Source organism: Staurois parvus, unplaced genomic scaffold (assembly GCF_062004578.1).
Source record: "Staurois parvus isolate SC_StPar_1 unplaced genomic scaffold, SC_StPar_1.0 ptg000525l, whole genome shotgun sequence".
Classification (NCBI taxonomy): Eukaryota; Metazoa; Chordata; class Amphibia; order Anura; family Ranidae; genus Staurois; species Staurois parvus.
Genome location: NW_028318321.1, coordinates 9,129,932 through 9,142,809, shown reverse-complemented (window position 1 = coordinate 9,142,809; position 12,878 = coordinate 9,129,932).

The following is a 12,878-nucleotide window of genomic DNA, read 5'->3' as shown; positions in this document are numbered from 1 at the left end:
GAGACCAGATATAGTGAATGCAGGGTCCTGGGTTTAGTAACACTTTAATGACCTACCAAGCTCAATAAAAAGTAACTTCCTTCTATATTTAATGTGATTGTAAAGGCTGAAGGTTTTTTACCTTCATGCATTAAATAATTATTTGTTTTACTATTGAGTATTGTGAATTTTATTATCGTTATGAATTACTGCTATATTTATACGCTTTGTTGAATTAATATTTTTAACAGCACAACACTTGTTTAGCTACTTGCCTACTAGGCACTTATACCCGTTCGTGCCCAGGGCAATTTTCAGTTTTCAGCACTGTTGCACTTTGAATGACAATTGTGCGGTCAAGCAACATTGTACCCATATGAAATTTTTATCATTTTTTTTCACAAAAATAGAGCTTTCTTTTGGTGTTATTTAATAGCCACTGCGTGTTTTATTTTTTGCACTAAAAAAAATAGCAAAAAATTTGAAAAGAAAAACTTTTTCTCTGTTTCTATTATAAAATTTTGAAACAGGTAATTTTTCTCCTTCACTGATGTGCGTTGATGAAGCTGCACTGATGGACACTGATAGGCTGCACTGATGAGGAGGCACTGGTGGCCATTGATGAGGAGGCACTTTTGATGCTGCACTGATATGCAGCAATGATAGGCACTGATAGGCAGCACTGACTGATGGCACTGATTGACAGCCCTGGCTGATGGAACTGATTGGTGGCACTGCTGGAAACTGATGGGCGCTTATGGGCACAACTGCTGAAGGGGCACTGCAGGGCACTGATCATCAGTGCACTTATGATCTGTGCCGATCTCCTCTGTGACAACTGCCAGTCATCGGCGCATTCTAGGACAACATATGACGTCCTCCCAGAACTGGGTAACCACGCTGTAGTCATCATTCGGCTATAGCGCGGTTACCAAGTGGTTAATCCTTATTACTGCTTACTGGTGTTCTTTATGTGACCTTGCTACTGTTTATGTTGATGTGGACACAAAATGTCATCTTATACCTAGTCCTTAAAATACCACAAAGTGCCACCTTATGCCTATTCCTTAATCACCCTGTATGCTAGATTGTATTACTGCAATTGTTCATTCTTTTCTATGTCTGCTTCCTTACCAAAAATTTCAGATGACAATATATTAAGTTTCTCTACTTGACTACTGGGTACAAAGTATTACTTTCAGTGATTTTCTGTAATATTGTATGTTTTGTACACACCTAGTGTGTCAAAGGGGCTGATGTTCTTAAGGAGGTCGAGGCAAAGAACAGAGGACCTATCCTGATCAGTGGCACCTGTGGGGGTAGCGCTAGATGAACCTACTATAAACTGTTGTGATTAGTAGTGTGTGTCTCCCTTTAGTCCACCCTGTATAGTTTTCTACATATTCCCTCTAATGGCTATTTGTATTTTAGGAATGCAGATGCCAACTTTGCCTAGCATCTGCTAAAATAAAGGAAAGAGAGTCTATTGTTTTTAGTCTAATTGCGCCAAAAGTACAACTGTACCTTTGGTACAAGTTGTAAGCACTGGCCTGACCCCCTAAGTGCAGCCCACCCTGAGAAATACTTATTTTTGTCTTCAGACTTCACTGTGTGGCCCTGCCTTGAACCACAAAGCCTTTCTTCAGAAAGCATGTCCCCCAAGTCCTTTTGATTCTGCGCATATGCACTGTGGCCCCATTCATTCCTATGTTATCAGCAGTATTCAATACGACTGTTGAAGGCTGCTATAAATACGGCTTACCATAGGAATGAAAAGGACTATAGTGCATATGTTCAGGATCAAGAGGACTCGGTTGGGACACTTTATGAAGGGAGAATGGGCAAGTCCAGATAGGGCCATACATTGAAAATCACGGGATCAAGGACAAAGGCAAGAATTTATCCAGGTGGGTTCAGCCATGTGTCAAAGAACAACTTGTGCCCAAGGTTCAGTTGTCTTTTAAAGCTGAACTTTAGTTTATTTATCTATTTTAAGAAAACCATATTGTTCCCACCCCCCCCCCTCTTGTTTACTCTTGTTTACACACACAAAACAAAATTTGTAAAGCACTGCTCACCCTCTCCATGCTCCAGCACTGATATCCTCATGCTCCTTTGGCTGCCACTGCACTTCTGGGTCTTTGACAATGCCCAACTTTATTCAACCACTTCCTATGAGTCTAGGCTGTCATGCAGTATATATTCAGGTGAACCTCATAGGGCAGTAGACCACTGCTAATTGGGTGACCAAACAACGGATAGTTAGTATCTGAATCAATAGCTAGCATCAGCAATGGATTGATAGCGCCTTTGAAATGCTGCTTTTGACACTAGTTTTATCACCTAGGCTATCATGGACACACCCACTAGACTAGTGTCATCATATAGCCTGGGCTGTGCGAAAAAACTGTCTTCAAGTGGATTCATTTTTCATTACAGCCTACAGAGAATAAGCCATGCATGCATGCCAAGTAGAATGGGGAAAGGTGTGAACATTTAGTTGTTTAAAAGTGTAGTTATATTCAAATGTAATAAATGACACAAACGGTTATATAAAACAGCCTAAATTCCTACATACATATTTAATTGTTTTAAAAGTTAGAAACTTCATTTGCAGGTATGTTTTGTTACCTGCATGTTAATGAATGTTATTAAACTGTATTTTTGTTTTGTTACTGAATTCTTGCAGTGTTACCTGTGTATTTATGAATGTTATTCTGTATTTTTACTTTGCAACCTGTGTATTTATGAATTTTGTTACATTGTATCTTTGCTTTGTTTCCTGCATATTTACAGTTTTTGTGTACTGTATTTTTGCTTTGTTACATGCATATTTATGAATTTTGTTATACTGTATTTTTGCTATTATCTGCATATTTATGAATTTTGGTGTACTGTATTTTTGCTTTGTTTCCTGCATATTTACAGTTTTTGTGTACTGTATTTTTGCTTTGTTACCTGCATATTTATGAATTTTGTTATACTGTATTTTTGTTTTGTTTCCTGCATATTTACAGTTTTTGTGTACTGTATTTTTACTTTGTTACCTGCATATTTATGAATTTTTTATACTGTATTTTTGCTATTATCTGCATATTTATGAATTTTGGTGCAATGTATTTTTGCTTTGGTACAGACATATTTATGAATTTTGTTCTACTGTATTTTTCTTTGTTACCTGCATATTTATGAATGGTATTTTATTGTAATTTTGCATTAATATCTATAGATTTATTAAAGTTATTATATTGTATTTTTGTTTTACAGTCTTTTTTAAAGGTTTTATTTTTTTACATTTATATCTTACCGAGATGTCATATTTTTAAGCAATCTTCCAGTCACTTTGTATTCATCCTATCCATGTGACCTGTCACCTTACTTATTTTATCTTTCTGTTGTTGTTAATGGTTGTCAAGGTAATGTATAACAACATGGATATTTTAACTATGTGATTGGCAGTGCCATCTGGAAGGCTGCTGCAAGCATTCTTTATTATTAGCTGCTGTTTCTTGCTCACTGGTTCATTTACAATAACAATGAAGTACAGTAACCTATAGCAACCTATTAGAAATCAAGTTTTACCATTTTAATGTCATCATACTTCTGAAAGCTGAATTCAGATTGTTTGCTATGCATTTCTGTTTGAAGTTTTGGGTTTAAACCCCTTTTGTACAGTTATTCCTAAAATCTCCTAAAGGTGTACTTCCATGAACAACATTTATTTTACTCATATATAGAGTGCCATAGTGTTGCAAATAAACACATTAAGGCCAATTTTGGAAAATAAGGAAAGAGCTTGAAAAACAAATATGTTAGAATTGTGCCAGGGAAACAGGGCGCTCAGAGGAAACATACAAACTCCATACAGAAGAAGTCCCAACACACATTAAATTCAGGACCACAGTCCTGCACTGCTAAGGTTCTTGCCAGCTTGCCACTTTGTTGGACAATTTTTAACATTAAATTATAAGGTACCTACTAATGTAAATTGTGAATTTACAAGGGAAGTTTTTATTGAGCTGAGACAGTTACTACAGTACATTTAATTAAAGGGTCAATGCTACTAAAACAATATTTCCATTTTTGGTAGATGCTGCCATTTGCTCTACAGAAATTTATTGGTGAGATTTCAGCATTTGAGTTCCTGGGTCTGCTCATCTACTGTGGCTATAACACAAGGGGTCCCACTCTCCCTACCCTACACCCAAAACTTCTACATATAGCAGGGGGGTCTCATTGTTGGAGCATCCAATATATAAGAAGCCAAGGCTGACTCAGCACACCAGACTAAACCTAACAGTAAAACCTACTTAGAACTGTAACTAAAACCTACAGTCATGTACTGGTGATGGTCTTTCCAAGAATCTTGCAATCCTACCTGTTTCTGTTGTTAAAGGCTACATTTACCTTTAAGAAAATAGGATAAATGCACATATTTTTAAAGGAATAATGTGCTTTTGTTATTTTTTTTTCTGACAAGCCTGCAAAACATTGCACATGTGATCAGAAGATTACAGGTGCAATGTCAGTATTCTAATATGAGAAAGTTGCAGTATCTGTATCCCTTTAGAATTACTTAACCCTTAGCAAAAACACATCAAAAGCACTGGTGTGAACCAGGCCTTAGAGAGCATGTCACCAAAAATATAAAGCCTATTGCAGAGAATCCCTAAAATATGACTTGTATGTTAGTGCAGACTTCTGGGAAATTCAGACAGTTACTCATGCAGTTAGGAAATTACATTTCTGGGGAATTTCTGTACACCAGCTGTGCACAGAACACCTCCAGGTTGTCATATTGTATTCAATTTTTACAGATAATTACAATGTCGTAGATTGAAAAGAAAAGGTAATTTTTAATAACATTAAATTACAACACGGCTTGTGTAGCAATTGTATATGCCATTTTTTTTTAAATTCCTGTTTATGCTATATTATTAATTTTTTTAATTTGCCTATTTTTCAAAAAAAAGTGGAGTTAACATTTAAGTTTTTTTTTTTTTTTTTTTTTTTTTTTTACTATTTAGATAACATTTCTATTTTTAAACATAAACATTAGAAGCTATTTCACACCAACATTTGATTCCAGTGCCATTATCAGAGATTACTAAATCCCCATGTGTTTATACAAGGTTGACACTCATTTGTGATGTGTTCAGCAAGCGCTGTGAACCATTCCTCAAAAAATCACAGAAAATCAACATCAGATTCTTCTAAAATGTTCCCCACCTTCCTGTATAATATTTGAGGAGTGACACAGACAGCTGTCATAACAAAGGTTAAAACCCTTTGCCACTGAAAACAGAATAAAAAAATTAATTTGGCTGGATTAAAGCTTTACAATAATGGAAAGAGTTTCCAAATTGACCGAAAACCCTAAATTCCGCAAAAGACCAAAACAAGCCCCTTAGTCAGACTTAAAGGAATCTGACATCGAGCGTCAGATAAAGATTCACACAGCTTTCCTGGTTTTGACAGGTACCTACTCCCACTTCTGGCTCAGTTCACTGTGGCAAACTGAGCCAGAAGTTTGCCATAACCCCACCCCCCGCAGCCCTCTGGGACACTCCACAGGTCCCAGACAACTGCGGTCCATTCACAAAGCGCGGCGTGCTTCATGCATGTAGAGCAGGAAACTGGCTGTGAAGCCGCAAGGCTTCACTGCTGGTTTCTCTTAGTCAAGATGGTGGGGACAGCTGATTGAAGAATTGGCTCGGGTTGAGGACACCGCTGGATCCCTGGACAGGTAAGTGCCTTAATATTAAAAGTCAGCAGCTACAGTATTTGTAGCTGCTGACTTCTAATTTTTTTTGGCAGGGGGCTCAGGGGGCCAGAACTCCACTTTAAGCTGCAAAGACAGCGAACGGGATTATGTTACACATGCATTGTATGTTTGCCTTTAACCGTTTCAATATCGGGCAATTTTACACCTTCCTGCCCAGGCCATTTTTCAGGTTTCAGCGCTCTCACACTTTGAGTGACAATTGCGCGGTCATACAACATTGTACCCAAACTAAAATGTTATCATTTTCTTTACACAACTAGAGCTTTCTTTTGGTGGTATTTAATCATCACTGGGGTTTTTATTTTTTGCTAAATTAACAAAAAAAGACCAAAAATTTTGAAAATAAAACACGTTTTTCTTTGTTTCTGTTATAAAAGTTTACAAATAAATAATTGTTCTTCATAAATTTAGGCCAAGATGTATTCTGCTACATGTCTTTGGTGAAAATAACCCAAATTAGGATGTATTTTTTAGTTTGTAGGAAAGTTATAGAGTTCACAAACTATGGTATAGATCTGAATATTGATCAATCCTGAAGTACTGACAGCCAATCTAATTTCTTGAGGTCCAAGAATGTCAGAACAGTACAGATATCCCCCAAATGACCCCTTTTTGTAAAGCAGACAGTTCAACGTACTTAAGAGGAATGGCGAGTTTTTTGAAGTTGTATTTTTTTGTCATAATTTTTTGGAAAATAAAAAAATAAAAAAAATTATTTTCACTATTTTTTTTTTTACATACTGTCACCAGTGCAGTACAGGATCATCATATAACTGGCATGGCAGTGATCAGGGACACTGACTGGTGACAGTACTGTAAAAAAAAATATATATATATTTTTTTATTATTTTTAATTTTTTCTTACATTTTTTTTAAAGATTTTTTTTCATATTTTACTATGACTACAGTAGTACATTACCATAGTAACATTGTACTACTTTGGAGAAGTGATCAGTATTTTTTTTTTTTTACACAATTTGCTTATAGCAAAGAATTACTTTGCTATAAGCAAGCATTTACCTGAATGACATCGATTCATTCAAGGTTTTTTTTTTTTTTTGTGTGCTTAGCTGTGATTTGGTCACAGCTAATCACATGACATGTGCATGTGATCGCTGTGACCATTCACAGCTAGACACTAGTATACAATGGATGGCATGAATGAAGCCATCCATTGTATACAACTGTCATGTGAGCTGCTGTGATTGGTCACAGCAGGTCACATGGTACGGGCAACGGGGCCGATACTCAGATCTGTCATCGGCCGTGTCCGAGGTACACGGACGGTGACAGATCGCACCGCTGCGCGGCTCTGCAAGCACAAAACTGCGCATGTATGGGAGGACGTCAAATGGCGTCCACCCGGAAAGCTAGTGCATTTTTGCGGCCGCCAAACAGCCATTGGCCGGGCGGCAAATGGTTAAATAATTTTGTCCCTACCTCACTCTGTAGTTAAGGGATACTCTATATAGTTAGTCCCATCCTTCTTTTTGCTTAGGCTCCATTCATCACATGTACTGCATTCTGCTGGAGATAGACACACTATGATTTTTTGACCTATCTGATGTTCATCTGTTATGATCTGCACAAGTTGTAGGATTAAAGCTTTCTACGCTCCGCAGGATGTCAGTTGGATAGAGTCACTGTCTGCCAAGCTACTGAGACTGGAAGTTAAAAGAGAAGTATAGGTTTCAGTCTCCCCCCCCCCCTTCGAAGGCTGAAAACTGAGCAATCACAGACTCCTGGTTGTTCTGTTCTCGGTCTTCAGTGAATAGAGAGCCGATGACTGTAAAGCCTAGCATACACAGGCCAAATATCAGGCAGCATTGACCGATTAAATAGAAACTGGTTAAAATTCGGCCCGTGTGTACAGCAGCCGATCCGACAGAAGCCGGCTTTTCGGGCAGCATCTGTCGAAGGGGTATGACCAACAAAGGTCTGACGATTGGCTCCCGATCAGCGCTTTCAGCCATTGGAACACAATAGTATAGCAGGAAAGATCATTGTACTAACATTGCATAGCTCCTCCTGAGCTGGCACTTTTTTTTTTTGCTCAGCCTGCTGGGTTGAATGAAAAAAAAAACAACTAGTAGTGTGTACCAGGCTTTAGTCATGGGCTCTCTGCTCCGCCCCTCTAGTACTCACTGGAGTGCCAGGCTGTGGAGAGGACAGTAGGGGCAGGTTCTTTCTCTCAACAGCATTCTGAGAGACCAAGCCAGCTGCCGGGGCCAATTCTGACCATATGGGCAAGATCCTTTCAGAGCCTGGACCGGCTCTATGACATCAGCAACAGAGGGCTTCAGCCTGCTGTCAGTTGAAATGAGGTCACAGGAGAGCAGAATGAATTGCACTCCTGTGATCCATAGAAGTACAGCCGAAAAGGCTTTGCTTATACTTTTCCTTTAAAGCCATGTTACCACAACTCATCACACTGATTATGCAATGCACACAGCTGTGGCATGGGGGTGCAATTTATTAGGGTTAAAAAGGCTGTGAGGAGTTAACATAAAGCCTCCTCACCACTGTTAAACACACTCTAAAGAGTGATTCACTGTGCATCACTCTTTAGAGGGCTTACGCATGTGTAAATGAGCCCCAAGAGAGGCTGAAAGTGCCTGTGCCTGGGTGGTGCACCAAGCGGTACTGATGCACCCAGGAACAAATGCTCAGAATGCAGACTGCGTCTGTGCCTTTAGCCCGCACCTAAACTAAATGCCCCATGTGCCCCATGTGCATGATGCCTTACTAGTTCAATACCAATACAATGGAGATAATAATGTGTTCTCAGCAGACTGAGAGTTAAACACATTAATGAAACAGAATCAAGAATGCGTTCACTACAGGTGCAGCGCCAACTTTTCTATGGATTGTCCGACAAATTCCTGGAAATGCAATCCCTCTGCTGTAGCTTATTATGAAGAACTTAACTTTTGGCATGCACATGCATTTTGCCTGTCTGTTCAAATTAGTAACATATAGTAACTATTTTAGCACTTGTTCTCACCATTAAAGCCCAACCACAAGTTTCTGAAATAAATTCATGGCTTCGCTGATGTAATATATATAAAAAAATAACAGCTCAGGCTTCAGCTTCATGCTCCACATTCAGGTCAAATGATGCCTAGCGTTATTAAACCCACTTCTTGTGAGCCCACGTCATCACAGACATGACCCATGGGGGCACATCATTCTGACAGACTGGGCTTGTTGTACTCTTGGAACAGCATGCTTTCACACACCATGCTATCCAGGAGGGAGGAGAAGGTCATGTGACATCAATGGACTGGCCAAAAGACTGCAGGAAAAAACGTATGTATAATAGGAATTAAAAAAATGATGGGGCTTCAGGGAGAAGGGCAGTACAGCAAACTTAAAAGGAAGAAGAGTTTTAATGTATACATAAACCCACAGTGAAAATATAAAGTATATCAGCTCACTCTCCATTACAGATGCCAAGGCCTTTCTTCTTGAAGATAGCAATGCCTGTATTTGTACCTGGGGATCCTGCTAGTAAGGGCTTGTTCAGGCTCCCATCACGCTTGTACGACTTCAAACCCGTGCGATTTCCATTGCAACCTGATGTGACTTTGGATGAGTGCAACTTTGGTGCGACTTTGACTAAGGATAATTGTTTCTGCTGCACACAGTCGCACAAATGTTGCATGTACAACATTCAGGTGCAACTTTCATGCGACTTTGGAGGGTTTCTATGTAGTCTATGGCCCTCAAGTCGCATGGAAGTTGGAACAAAGCAGTGGAGGAGCAATTTTGAAGTAGCTCAGATATGAATGGTACCCATAGGGAAACATGGGGGGCGACTTTGGACAAGTCACATAAGTGTGAATGGAGCCTAATATGTGCAATTAGGCTGCTGTGTTCAGATGCACACAGCAGCAATCTATGCTATGGCCACATACACATTGGATGATTAGCTGCGGCCAGTGTGGATGCATCCAGAATTTCCGGCTTTGGACGCAAAGGGGTTTATTTACTAAAGCTGGAGAGTCCAAAATCAGACTCCCTTCTGCATAGAAACCAATCAGCTTCTAACCTCAGCTTGTTCAATGAAGCTTTGGCAATGAAACCTGGAAGCTGATTGGTTTCTATGCAGAAGGGAGTCTGATTTTGGACTCTCCAGCTTTAGTAAATAAACCCCAAACTGTCTGTGTCCAGGTTCAGACATTTCTTACCGGTGCCGAAGTTACTCGCCCTTATCAATGAGCCCTGAGTCCTCTAATGGACTTCTTGCCATAGGATGACAATGCTCACTTGGGGTTGATTTACTAAAGGCAAATAGGCTGTGCACTGCAAGTGCACTAAAAGTGCAGTTGCTCTAGAACTGAGGGGAACTTGCAAGGAAAATTTAAAAAAAAAAACAGCATTTTTGCTTGCACACGATCGGATGAAAAAAAACAGCAGAGCTTTGCCTCATTTCAGAGCTTCCCCTTGGGTATAAAGCAACGGCACTTACACTGCACAGTATATTTACCTTTAGTAAATCAACCCCTTAGTAAGACTTTATGCAAGGCAGTGTTGTCTTCCTGATTCAGCGCACAGTCCACCTGCACCTCACTGAGACCTGCCTGCACTGGACAGAAACTCCTGCAGGAGTCCCCACCATCAAGTGACAATCAATACAAAGAAATGTTTGGTGGGTAATAGGCACCCAGAAAATGCACTAAAAATGCATATTTGTACCGCATTTATGACATGCGACAGTGACAGTAGCTTTACTGTGAAACTGCGCAACTCATAGGAAGTAACTCAGTGCTCTCCCTCTTAGTCAGCAGACATGTCCCCCCCACTATAGTGAAGAGGGGCGTCAGGCCTCATTCACACCAGTATGTTTTAAGTGAGGTGCACTTAAAAAAAAAAAAAAAAAAAAAGTCCAGCATGCTGCAACTTCGATGCACTTTCATTAACCGCTTCCCGTCTGGCCTATAGCAGAAATACTTCTACAGGGGGGCACAGATGCGCAAAATCACAAATATATGTGATTTTGCATTTCTGGGTATGGGGCGTGCACGGCCTCGGCTATCAATCACCGGGTCCCGGAAGGTGATTACTCGCCAGCACCCAGTGATTGCCGAGTATTACTGGCTGTCAGCTCCTGCTGTGTGTGCTTACAGTGAAAAGCACACACAGCCTCATAGTAAAACACACACAGCTAACCCTTTGATTGCCCCAGATGTTAACCCCTTCCTGCCCAGTGCCATTAGTACAGTGTCAGTGCTTTTTACTAGCACTGACCACTGTATTGGTGTCACTGGTGGTGTCAGTGACACCAAGTTAGTTCTCCCCAGTGTCAGAATGCCCACCACAATCCCGCAAAATTCCAGTATATATACTGCCATATGTAAATGCTATATATTTCTTGTAAACCAATTCATTTACACGTATTGGGATTTTTTTTTAGCAAAGACATGTCGCAGAATACATTGTGCCCTAAATTTATGCCGAAATGTAATTTTTAAAAAGATTTTTATTGGACATGTTTAACCGGTTGCCGACCAGCCACAGTACTTTCACTGCGGCAGGGCGGCACCGCTGCACAAAATCACATATATATACACGATTTAGCATTTCGGGGTAGGGGGGCCGTGCGAGGCGTGACTGCCCTACCTGCGCCGCACATTGCGGTAATGGGTGTCAATCACCGGGTCCTGGTGATTACTGGCAAACTGTTTATAATGCAGCCCTCCTCTCTGTCAGTTTGGGCACACTGATCGGGATGGCTGAGCACAGGCATCCCGATCAGTGTGCCTACAATGAAGCACACCCCCCTGCCCCCTAGGAAAACACTCCCATCACACAGTTAACCCTTTGATTGCCTCCAAATGTTAACCCCTTCCTCCTCAGTGCCATTAGTACAGTGTCAGTGCTCTTTTTTGCACTGATCACTGTATTGGTGTCACTGGAGATGTCAGTGACCCCAAGTCAGTTCCCCCCCCCAGTGTCAGAATGTCTGCAGCAGTCCCGCCATAAGTCGCTAATCGCCACATTAGTATAAAAAAAAATTCAGTATATATTCCCTTTGTAGAATCTATAACTTGCACGTAAAATTAATTTACACGTATTGGGATTTTTTTTTAGCAAAGACATGTCGCAGAATACATTTTGGCCTAAATTTATAACTAAACTTGATTTTTTAATTTTTTTACTGGACGTTTTATAGCAAAAAGTACAAAATATAGTTTTTTTCTCAAAATTGTCGGTCCTTTTTTTATAGCGCAAAAAATAAAAAGCGCACAGGCGATCAAATACCACCGAAAGAAAGCTCAATTTGTGGGAAAAAAAAGACATAAATTTCATTTGGGTGCAGCATTGCATGACCGCACAATTGTCAGGCAAAGTAACGCAGTACCGTAACGCAAAAAATGGCCTGGTTACGAAGGGGGTAAAGAAAACTAAATGTGATTGGAGACAACAGTGACAGTTGGATGTATTAGTATGGGATTGGATTGTTGTCTTAATGTATTATTATTGCCAGGCAAACACCATCTTCAGAAGTGATGCCAGTCTCCAGGGATTTCTGGGCTGTGTGGACAGGGTGGGGGATGGGCCGTTCCTATGGTGGTTGTCACGTCTGCCAAAGTAACAAGCGGATGAGTGAGGCCTGAATCCAGAACCTTCTGTGCGGCTGTAGAGGTGTGAGCAGAAAGTTTGGTGGTTTAGATACAAAATTTGGTGAAATTGTAGAAACTTTTTCTCATGTGATGGCGACGTAGACGGCCTGTGCTCACCTCTGAGCTGCTCCCCTCTTCATACAAACATGAGACCCTCCCCCGCTCAGGGACAATTCCCCCTACCGTGGAGATCCACACCTTCACCAGTGTCTCATACACACATGCTGAACAAGCATGCAGCAAGTGAAGTCAGTTTGAAGCCTAGACCCTTCCCCCGTATTATTCTGCTGCCTCAGGAAGTACTGAAGCAGAATTACAGCCAGGAAACTGGCATTTCACACACCAGTCAGCAATGGCAGCTTATAGAATTCTCTCATAACAGGATTCACTGAATATCATCTCTCACCACCATTCCTAATATACACTCAGCGCCTACATTGCACCTTCTTAGCACACAAGTTCCGTTTAGTAGCGCCTGAGTTACGCCT